This window comes from Otolemur garnettii, unplaced genomic scaffold (assembly GCF_000181295.1).
Source record: "Otolemur garnettii isolate 467f Iridium unplaced genomic scaffold, OtoGar3 scaffold00116, whole genome shotgun sequence".
NCBI lineage: Eukaryota > Metazoa > Chordata > Mammalia > Primates > Galagidae > Otolemur > Otolemur garnettii.
Genome location: NW_003852511.1, coordinates 5,184,178 through 5,194,525, shown reverse-complemented (window position 1 = coordinate 5,194,525; position 10,348 = coordinate 5,184,178). Strand labels below are relative to the sequence as shown.

Here is a 10,348-nt window from a genome sequence, read left to right as displayed (position 1 = left end):
TGAGTCTCCTTCTGTTGCCCAGGCTAGAGTCCGGAGGCATCATCATAGCTCACTATAGCCTCCAACTCTTGGGCACAAGTAGTTCTTTTGCCTCGGCCTCCTGAGTAGGTGGGACTACAGGCATGCACCACCACACCCAGGTAATTTTCTATTTTTTGTGGAGAGGGGGTCTCATTCTGGCTTGTCTGGAATTCCTGTCCCCAAGTGATGCTCCTGTCTTGGCCTCCCAGAGTGCTAGGATTACAGGTGTGAGCCACTATACCTGGCCCCTGTTAGGAATTTAATGTATAATTTGTCATGAAATAATTCACAGATTTTACGGAGGAAGTTTATTTCTAGATAATCATATAACAAGTTATGAGTTAAACTCATGATGAGTCATATAAATTCATCAGTATATATCTGATTTACAATTTTAAGTAATGAAAAATTACTTTGAGTAGTGTTTTGTTCAAGGTAGTAAAATCATCACAAGTTCAAGTAGTTATATTACCTGTACATACCTTTAGGGAGTCCTGTATCTTGGATGGGATATTTGTTTGACTGTAGAAACCAACAAAAGAGGAGAGTTATTTTTAAATACCATGGTCAATATCAAGATCAAAGTTAAAAGAAGGCTTTGTCTTGGGAAAGTCATGATTTCTACTAAAAACCTTGCAAATGTTTAGACTCAAACCTACCGATTAGCATGATCCACTGATGGTTTTTATTCTCAACTGGCAGTCATGAAATCAAGTCTACAGGAAGTTAATGCTGAACCATGAAACAGAATCAGCTTCCAGATGTCCTCTGCTCTAACCATAACCCCCACTTCCCCTCTTTTCTGCAGGGCTAGCCTCCTGCAGTTTAGAATTGAGGAGAATTTTGTTTTCATAAAGTACAAAGATAGACCTATTTCTTCTCATCATCTCTGTGACAGTCGTTTGGGTCAATAAGCAGGTGTCACATGCAATACTATCACAGAGCTCTGTCCTGAGTTGAATAGGACAGGGCTCCAAAGATAATCATCTCATTGATCGTACACAGATCTAAAAATCAGTAATTACGCACAGCTATGAACAGGTGCTCCAGGCATTAGTTGAATTCAAAATAACAAATGCTCTTACAATCCCCTATATTTTAATTTGTTCATACTTACATGCAGGTCTCTAATGTTCCGGAAACTTAGTTCAGATTAAACAATGTAGCCATTCTCTGAAGACATCCAAGGGAGGTGTGAGAATGTGCCCGATTTCCCAAGCCTGGCCCTGAGTCCTACTTGGCTCCTACTCTAAACTCGCCCCTGTCTTCCAGCCCAAAGTTACATCTTGCACACTTCCTGTAAGTCTCACCCACGGCTTCCTTTGACAGAGGAGAAAAATAAACAAATGTGGAATCAAAGGTCTTGTTTTAAATGCCTTTTCCTTGGGGTCTCTTTGGAGCAGTGCAACAAAGTTTCAGGAACTCTAAAAGCCTCCCTCCGTGTCCCAATGAAAATAAAAAGTACATCAAAAGCCATCAATCACAGGAAACTACATAACCAAGTCGTTCTACCCCAGACTAAATTAATTCTTCTCATCATCCTGCTCTCAAGAGCATAGAACAGACACCTGTACTGTTTAACACTTAGTCTGTTTTTAAAAGTACTTGTCTATTTCCTCAGATAAACTGAGTTTTTCCAGAGATGGGATGATGATCTTTGCATCTCTGGATTTTGATACAGTGTTGAGTAAACATCCCCTGAAAGTCTGCGTGGAGGAACACCCAGCACACAAACGGATGCTAGAGCTAAGCCTAAAGGATGCTCAGGACTTGGAGGAACCAAGAGGAAGGAGCCACGTGGTTGCAGGTGGTGGACACAGCCAGGTGGCTGGAGGAGTTGAAGGTATAGAAGACGCATCAGCCGGAAGCATGGAGGTCCACTGGAGGTGGACAGAGGAGGGCAGGGTTGGACAAGAAATGACGAAACCAGTTTCCAAGAAAGACCATGAGAGTTGGCAAAGGGACTTAGGTGGGATGCCATTCTAGGTTCTTGGGAGGCTTGGTTCATCAAACATCTGCGGCTGCCTGCTTTGTGCCCAGCTATGCCTACGGGAAGATGGCCAACGGGGGAAAGTCAGACCAGCAGACAATTACAACTCAGCATGGTAAGGAGGGACCAGGCTCTGTGGAGGGAGCAGCTGACTGTCCCTAGGCACAGAAGGCTTCCTAGATGGGGGATGCCTGAACGGTGATGGGAGGATGCGGGAGACTGTCCTTGCCAGAGGGAACAGCACTATTGATACCCCATGAGGGAGAGAGAGCTCAGCGTATTAAAGCAACAGCAAATAGCTGCACACTCCTGGCGCCTCAGATGAGCAGCAGGTGCTGAGATAAGATCGTGAAGGGCCTCCCCTGCCACACTACGGAGTCTGTTCTTAATCCTGGACACAGCAGGAATGGTAGGGCTTGAATTAAGCTCAAGTTAGGGCTAGAAACAGGAATTAAGTTTCCCCCAAAAAGACACGTTGAAGTCCGGACCCCCAGTACTTCAGAATATGACTTTAATTGGAAATTTGTCTTATAGATGTCATCAGTTCAGTTTCCATGAGGTCACCCCAGAGTCAGGGAGGCCCTTCACCCAATATGACTCAGAAGACACACAGGGAGAGGACGGCCACTTGCTGTGAAGTGAGGGAGGAGCTACACACTGAGGATCACCCGGGCTTGCTGGCGACCACCAGAAGTGAGAAGAGACGGGGCAAGAATTCCTCTCTAAAGAGGAAGCACAGCCCTGTCAACACCTGGACGTCAAGCTTCCAGTTTCCAGAACTGAGAGAACACAGATCTGTTGCTCGAGCCATCCAGTCTGTGGCACTTTGTTAGGACAGCCTTAAGAAGCTAGAAAGAAGGAAGCCTCGGAAGGATCGCTTTGTCTCCAGCGTGGAGAAGTGATCAGAGATGACCAGACCCAAGGGGAGCAGTAAGGAGAATGGCCCTGAGGGAGGGAGACCTGGATAATCCCTGAGGGGGGAGCGGGAAGGGAAAAGAAAGGGCCACCTAAAGGAAGGCTTGGTGACACTACCCCTGAGCGACCATATGCCGCGACCATGGGCGGTCCATTCCATTTTGATGAGAGTTAAGAGATAGATAACCTGTTTCAGGTTAATTTCCATTGTGCATCAAAGCTTGGTCCCCTAAGCTGACTGCCCTTACCAAACTGTCCAGTGGTAATTAAAGGACAGGAAAACAAACACCTGTAGTCCTAAAGATACTCCAGATTTAAAGCCATGTAATTTAATTATATGAACATCACTCTCACTAAAATAGTTAACCGAAACTTCTTACAACTCCATAGATCCTGTCCTCCAAATGCTTGGAACCAAAGGAATGTGTCTTGCACTATCTGCATGGGATCACGGGCAGGGCTACCAAAGGGCACCAAGTCTGTCCTGAGCAAGCAGCAGAGCTGGGCAGGGCCATGCAGGAAGGAAATCGGGCTCCCATCTCGGTGGTGGTGTAGGGACAAATAACCTGCCTCACCATCTCAAAGGATCTTCGCAGGTTGAAAAACAATGTGTTTGGTAAACCAGACAGCCGTGGACGCACCTCAGAGGGGTCAGGGGAGGACAAGGCAGGGCTCAGAAGTCAGCTTCTGGGATTAAAAGCAGTAACAAGAGATAAATCAAAAAGTGTGTGTCCACCAGCATAGAGGCCACCCAGTTACTATATCAACAGCGTTAAAAGTAGACAAGTCGGCTCGGTGTCTGTGGCTCACGTGGCTAAGGCGCCAGCCACATACACCTAAGGTGGCGGGTTTGAATCCAGCCTGGACCTGCCAAACAACAATGATGCTGCAACCAAAAAATAGCTGGGCATTGTGGCGGGCGCCTGTGGTCCCAGCTACTTGGGAGGCTGAGGCAGGAGACTCGCTTGAGCCCAGGAATTGGAGGCTGCTGTGAGCTGTGATGCCACAGCAATCTACCCAGGGGGATAGCTTGAGGCTCTGTCTCCAAAAAAAAAAAAAAAAAAAAGTAGGCAAGTCAACAGAGCTCTCTTATAGTCTCAGGTCATTTCTGGGGTGCGTGAAAAGAGACCACTATTAGCCTGGAAGGACCTAAAGTCTATTATGGTCACAGAGAATATCAAGATGAAGTTGTCTATCCCAGGAAAATCTTCCTTTGGGGTTTCTGGTCCTCCTGGAAATATGGAATAATAAAACCTCAAAGAGAGGCTCTTTTCACAAGATGGCTCTGAAAGTGAAGAAGGAAGCTCCTGCCCCTCTCAAAGCTGAAGCCAAAGCAAAGGCACTGAAGGCCAAGAAGGCAGTGCTATAAGGCATCCACAGCCACTAAAAAAAAAAGATCCATACATCACCCACCTTCCAGCGGCCAAAGACTCTGAGGCTCCGGAGGCAGCCCAAATATCCTAGGAAGAGCGCCCCCAGGAGAAACAAGCTTGACCACTATGCTGTCATCAATTTCCCCCTGACCACTGAGTCTGCCATGAAGAAGATAGAAGACAACAACACAACTTGTGTTCATTGTGGATGTCAAAGCCAATAAGCCCCAGATCAAACAGGCTGTGAAGAAGCTTTATGATATTCATGTGGCCAAGGTCAACACCCTGATCAGGCCTGAGGGCAAGAAGAAGGCATATGTTCGACTGGCTCCTGATTACGATGCTTTGGATGTTGCCAACAAGATTGGGATCATCTAAACCAAGTCCAGCTGGCTAATTCTAAATATATAACTTTTTACCATAAAAAAGAAAGAAAGAAAGAAAGAAAAAACCCAAAGAGAGAGCAGAGGGAAAGGAAAGCAGAATGAGAGTCATCACCATTAGCGTAAAATGCGTAACCTACCATGTGAAAGGAGAAAGTGCTGGGGTCTGTGTCTTCCACGGGCTCCTTGGCCACATGATCTGTAAAACACAAAACAAAGACCCCAATGGAGCACAGACGAGTCCTCATAGAGAAACAACCACTTTAGGAAGGTTGGAGAAAACCTTACTGTCCTTTATTAGAAGAGGCAACATGAACACATTCAGATGACATCAAGAAAGAGATTTGAAAAAGATTTGTAAAAATAAAACCACAACAGTTTAGAACAGGTTACTTATAAATATCTACAAATACTCGGAGAGTTACAAATCACTGTACCTCTTGCAGGCATGATGTTCACAGCTCTTTTGTGCATTGAATTTGACATAACTTCAGCAGGAATCATTTAATGCTGCATCTGCTTCTTGCCTGCTCTTGTGCAACTCGCTTTTTATTATTATAAAGCTTGTGGATTGACAAGGTCAACATCTCATAGTGTTTTTATCAAGGGAAAAGTGATCTGGATTTCTCAATGTTTTGTTTCTTATGCTTTACCCCTTGTTGCATGCAAGGAATTTATTGAGGAAATACAGAAACAGGTAAGGTCTCAGTCAGGGCCTAGATCTCAAGCATTTGTACAAATTGAAAAAAGCTCCCCCTTCACAAGATGCTTTACAAGACATCTGCCAGAAAGCGCTCAGCCAATAACCAAATCCGCCACATTTGTGCAGTGCGCAACCTGTGAAACCCTAAGTGGGCACCATGAGCCAACTAAGATGCAACATGTACTTACCCACATCCTCATCAAGTACATAGTACATATGGTGGACTAGGTGCTAGGTCCTGGGAACGCCTTTGGGGATCCAAAGAAGCACAGTAGGACAATTTATTGAGATAATTTGTCTGTTCCCCTTGCTGAGAGTATGTCTGGGTTTCCATATTTCTTTGTCCTACTGAAAGGCGAAGCCGCTTGAAGGTAGCACCATCTCATTGTTTTAGGGCAGGCTATAGTCACTGAAGAGAACTGGGGGCGAATGGAGAGAGCTTTGGCCAGTGTCCCCAAGGAGCAGGGGAGAGATTTGTAGCTCCCAGGAGCAGGGACAGTGCCCCCGTTCCTGGCAGATCACAGAGGAAAGAGCCCAGGAACCAGAGTCCAACAAAGGGTCCAGCAAAGATACCTCTGCTGTGTGCCCGGCACAGAAACAGAGCTGCTGGGTCTCAAGGGGCTTCTCAGGCTCAAATAGTGAGACATCATGGCCCTAACCTGATGCACTAAAAATTCAAGGTCCTTTTCTCCCTCGTCTTCCCAGCACCCCACAAGCCTCTCAGGTTCCTGTGTGACCCTTAGGAGTGGGGGAAGGGGTCTAATTTGACTGAAATGGAATTTCCAGCCAGCTCAGTGGAATACAGATGCAGATTTGGATATAAATTGAAGGAAAGAAAATAAAAAACAATTTGTATTGCAAATACCACCCTCCCGCTGCCTAAGCTACAGGTAATTATTAAATATCGTGCAGAGCCCTTAGCGTTCAGGCAGTGGAAGGACAGAATGATACAGACACGGAGGAAGAGAACATCCCCCCACCCCCACCCCGGGTGTGCTGTAGGGAGGGGAGGCACAGCTGGAGAAGCACCTGCAGAGGAACTGATGTCTGAGTCTGGAGAGTGAGTTAAAGACAGCCAGGAGGCGCGGCAGAGAGGGAAAAGCATTGTAGGCAGAGGGAACAGCACAGGCAAAGGCCTCAGGATGGCAGAGAATGTGATGCATTAGTGTACAGTCTTACAATATGCCATGTGTACATATGACAGTAAGATTATAACACCATTATTTTTACTGTATCTTTGTCTATGTTTAGATATGTTTGGATACACAAATTCTTTCCTTTGGAGGCTGAGGCAGGGGGGTGACTGAGTCTAGGAGTTTGAGATTTCTGTGAGCTAGGACACCACAGCACTCTAGTCAGGGTGACAGAGTGAGACTCTATCAAACAACAACAACAAAAGCAAGGAGAGAACAACAACAACAAAAAGGGCATCTCCAGGTGGAAAGTTCATGGCACTTTGATCTTAAATAGCAGTGAGACCTCCCACTTTCCCGGTGTGTGCTCTGTGCTGTGTGGTTAAGACGCAGTCTCAGCAAGCCTAACCTAACCCTAAGAAAGATATTAAGTACCCTCCTCCACCTTTTTCATATATTAACTACTCACAGGGTGAGTAAAAAGGCCAAAATTTGTATCTGGAAAACCAGAATCTGCCTGTTTTCCAGACCATCAGGTTCTAGAAGTGGCTCACACACTGACAACCTGACAGACCCTCTTCAGGGACATCTGTGTCCAGATTTCCCCTTTCTGCACTGACTCCAATGACCTCATTCTGACTCAGTAACCTCTGTAAAGATTCAATCTCTTAAATCAGGTCATGTTCTGAGGTGCTACAGGTCAGGATCCCAACATCTCTATGGGGGGGGTGCAACTCAACCCATACCAGTCCAGTCTCCGGTGTGCCCCAAATGCGTGTCCCTTCTACATGCAAAATACGTTCGCCCCATCCCAACACCTCAGAAGCCTTAGTCACGCCAGCGCGCACTCTAAATCCAAAATCTCATCTACTCATCCTCAACTCAAAGCCTCAAATCTCATCATTGTCCCAGTTGGAGCCATTCCGGTGCACCAGGAACCAAGTACCGCATCCAGCAGCCTGTGCAGAGCGCGGTGCCCGACACAGACGCTGCCACCTTCTGACGTCTCCCCGTATTTGCCACGTTAGACAGAGGTCAGGAGTTCCTAGAGAGTCTCTCAGAGGAAGTTCAATGTCCCTTCAGAGAAGACCAAGAAGGCAGCGTGTCAGGGCCCCAGGTTTCCCAGCCGCCAGCAGCCAGAGCGTGGGCCCCGTCAGGCTGTCTAGTAGGGAACTGCTTTGAATGTGGGATCGCAGAGTTAATTTATTTTTCCTTTGTTATTTTGTTGTTGTTACACCACAGCTTTGCTTTTGAACCCCCGCTGTTTTCATTACTGGGTATAAAGAAGCCCTGGAGTCCTGAGTCACATTCCAGATTAGAAAAGCACCCAGAGCCGCAGGAATGCCGCAGCTGTTGCCTTTGGCGTCCTCTCCGTCTTTCTTTCGCAGCATCCCTCTCTGCGGTCCTCAGACCTGGGAGCAGGGGCCCAACAAGCTGGGAAAGAAAAGGGCAGGGATCCAGGAAGTACCTCCCTACAGCACCTTCTCTGGAAGCCTTCATGAGGGGGGACGCTGAAGAGACTGGGGGGGAGACATGAATGAAGGGACAGGTCTAGGGGAAATGATCAGGGGAGAGAAGAAAACTTAGAAAGCAGAGCCCTTGTAAGAAAGGAAGAGAAATGAACTGAGCATTGGAAAAGCTCACAGGGAAGGGAAGGAGAGAAGGAAGGAAGGGGGAAGGGAAGGCCTCAGAGTGCCCACCCTCTCCGGTGCATCTGGAGAAAGAACTGGCTGGTGCATTTGCAAACATAGGCGCTCCTGGAAGTGGTAACCTTGTAGTCCTAGGTGCTGCCCCCCACGCTACTGGCCAGCAGGTTGCCACCTTGGACCCATCCAAGCTCACAGGAGTAGCAGGTGAGAGAGGAGATGCCACCTCAGGGGATATCCTGAGCAGGTGGCCCGGGCTCCCAGGAAACAGCCCTGCTGCTTGGTGCCTGTAGTTCAGTGGTTAGGGTGCCAGTCACATACACCAGGGCTGGCAGGTTCGAACCCGGCCAGGGCCTGTTAACCAACAATGACAACTGCAACCAAAAATTAGCCGGGCATTGCAGCAGGTGCCTGTAGTCCCAGCTACTTGGGAAGCTGAGGCAAGAGAATCGCTTAAGCCCAAGAGTGTGAGCTGTGATGCCACAGCACTCTACTGAGGGAAACATAATGAGACTCTATCTTAAAAAAAAAGAAAGAAAGAAAGAAAAGACCCCAGAACAAAGGGAGAGTGTGTACTGCTGTGCTCTATGGCCACGGGCACTTAGCTTGTTGCTCCCAGCACCCAATTGTACCGCCTTTAACCCAGACCTTCACAGCCTCACGCTTTGTTTTTGACTTTGATACGCATGCACTGTTATGAACACAAACTTGATTCTGGCTCAATCGGTGTCAGATTGCCTACTAGTGGCAGAGGTAGAGTGTAATAGCTACACTGTAATCAGTTTTATTTTCCTCCCCTGTAGCTTTAATAGTCTTGGGAATTTTCTTATTGTCAAAAGTTGCTTTCTGGCTCAGCGCCCATAGCTCAGTGGTTAGGGCGCCAGCCACATACACTGGGGCTGGTGGGTTTGAGCCTGGCCCAAGCCTGCTAAACAACAGTGACAACTGCAACAACAATAAAAAAATAGCTGTGGTGTAGTTGTGGCAGGCACCTACAGTCCCAGCTACTCAGGAGGCTGAGGTATGAGAATCGCTTAAGCACAAGAGTTTGAGGTTGCTGTGAGCTGTGACACCACGGCACTCTACCGAGGGCAACACTAGCCCCAGTGTATGTGGCCAGCACCCTAACCACTGAGAAACTGGTGCCAAGCCAAAAGTTGCTTTCTTAATTAACCTTATGATACAGTGCATAGTATATAAACCTTTGCTGTATGCATGTGGATGTATATATTTTTTTAACTTTACAAGGTAGACTTAGATAATATACCAAACTTAATAACTAAGTTCCTAAGACGACAGAATGGGAAGAGCTCTTCCTCCTCCTCCAGTGTGAAGCCCATGTAGTTAAATTTTATATCCTTCATTCATTCACTGAAATGATACCTATTTATTCAGGGCTAATTAAGTGCTGAGTACTGTGCGAGGTATTATTTTGCCAAGCAAAACAAACATGGACTATATCCAGGAGCTTACTTTCTAATGGGGGGTGGGGAGGGAGTGACTCTGGCCAAATAATCACAGCTAAAAACAGCGAAATGGTCAGGAAGGATGTGACCTGGGTCACCTTTTAGCTGAAATCTGAGGATAAGTAGGAGGTAATGGTGGGCAGGAGATGGGGCTGCGGGCAGAGTGGAGGAAGTTTCCAGGCAGCAGGAACAATCTGTGCAAAGAAAGGCCAGGAGGTAGGAGGGTGTAAAGGCTTTCAAGGAGATGAAAGGGGGCGGTGTGTTTGCCAGGCATGGTGGCTCACGCCTGTGATCCTAGCACTCTGGGAGGCTGAGTGGGTGGACTGCTTGAGCTCACAGGTTCTAGACCAGCCTGAGCCAGAGCCAGACCCGTCTCTACTAAAAAACACAAAAAACTGAGGCCAGAGGACCGCTTGAGCCCAAGAGTTAGAGGTTGCTGTGAGCTCTGATGCCGCCATGGCACTCTACCCAGGGCAACAGCTTGAGACTGACTCAAAAACAAAAAGGGGGACGGGGGAGAGTGTGGTTGGGACACTGAGAGAAAGCGGCCAAACCAGGCACCAGATGAGGTGGTAAAAGGAATAAGTAGGGATGGGTTGGACAGAGTATGGAAACCATGTAAAGCCTGAGGTCTTGCTGGAAAGTGCTGGAAAGCCAGCACAACGTTCAAAGCAGAGGAATCACTGAATCTGATTTATTTTTATTTTTTTTTTTTTTT

At 47.1% G+C, this 10,348-nt stretch overlaps 1 pseudogene; it reads left to right on the top strand.

The window, feature by feature from the left end:
• The first annotated feature begins 4,159 nt into the window (after positions 1 to 4,159).
• LOC100941595 lies at positions 4,160 to 4,688 on the top strand (annotated as a pseudogene).
• Positions 4,689 to 10,348: the final 5,660 nt, after the last annotated feature.